Source organism: Mauremys reevesii, linkage group 21, assembly GCF_016161935.1.
Source record: "Mauremys reevesii isolate NIE-2019 linkage group 21, ASM1616193v1, whole genome shotgun sequence".
Taxonomy (NCBI): Eukaryota; Metazoa; Chordata; order Testudines; family Geoemydidae; genus Mauremys; species Mauremys reevesii.
The window spans coordinates 8,424,755-8,426,000 of record NC_052643.1 but is presented as its reverse complement, the minus strand read 5'-3'; the positions used below and the strand labels follow the sequence as shown (position 1 = coordinate 8,426,000).

The 1,246-nt window shown below is 45.1% G+C and overlaps 1 non-coding gene across 1 annotated transcript; it reads right to left on the bottom strand.

Moving 5' to 3' along the window:
* Positions 1-903: 903 nt before the first annotated feature.
* LOC120388061 lies at positions 904-1,038 on the bottom strand. Its single transcript, XR_005590484.1, has one exon.
* Between the last annotated feature and the right edge of the window lie 208 nt (positions 1,039-1,246).

The window sequence follows — 1,246 nt, the reverse complement described above, 5'->3', positions numbered from 1 at the left end:
GAAGGAGATAAAAATGCTAGACGTGTAGGACTGAATTAGTGCTGCTAGCATGGCAGGAGGCTTTCCGCTTAACTCCACCATTGTTTCTATGGTGGTTTTAAGACTCAAGAGCAGAGTAGCTGAATGGACGGACCAGGGTTAGGGTATGAGCCTTCGGACTTGGGAGTCCTGGGTTCATGTCTCTGCTGGGCCCTTGGGCAAGTCCCTTAGCCTCTCTGTGCCTCCATTCCCCATCTGTGAATTGGGGGAATTCGCACTGCCCTGCCTTACAGCGGTGTTGTGAGGATAAATACACTAAAGACTATGACACACTCCAATACTATGGTGACTGGGCCAGCTATTTACCTTAGCTAAATTGGTGCTGGACGCCTAATCTTCTTATGACAGAGAATGCAATACCAGGTGGAGTACCTGACCATCCCTTGGCACAGACCACACCTGCCAGAATTCGATAGACAGGCATTGCTGGCCTGCTCAGAGGCTCCCATCTGTCCTTCCCAGGGCAAGATGGTGGTAATGGAAAGTTTGACAGATCTGGAGAAGTTCCAGATGCTTCTTCACTCCCTGTCCCAACCTGTTGGTGGGTGTTGCTTTGTGCTTTTGAACTTAGATGTGGCTGCACAGCACTTCACAGGTATTCAGGCCAGAAGGTACCATTATAATCAGCTAGTCTGATCATCTGCATAACAACACAGGCCAGAGAATTGCACCCAGATTTGTGTGTTGAAGCAGCATGTCACTTAGAAAGACATCCAATTCGGATCTAAAAATTCTGCGTGAAGAGTTCACCACCTCCCTTGGGAATTTGTTCCTATGGTTAATTAGCATCTTATGCTTTTTGAACTTTGCTGACTTCAGCTTCCAGCTCTTGTATCTTGTTATGCTAGATTAAATAAAAAGAATGATTGTCGGTAGATTAAGTAAATCCTGACTCCATCTTGCAGAAGCCATGGTAGCTATTGTCTACCATTTAATTTAGGAGGACAGTATCAATAAAGCCCCTTTGACTTCATTGGCTCTACTTTCTTAGACCTCCAGGTGAACCTCACTGAGAAATATTCAGCACAGAACACTTTGTGGAAGAGGCAGGAATTGAACTTGGATTTCTAGGTAAATGCTTAAACCACAAGGCCATCCTTCATTCCATGGTGGTAGGAGGTGAAGTACATTCTATATGTATCTATCCACGCTGCAAAGTCTGTAGAAGACAATGGGAAGGTGCTATACAAATGCAAGATTTAGGATT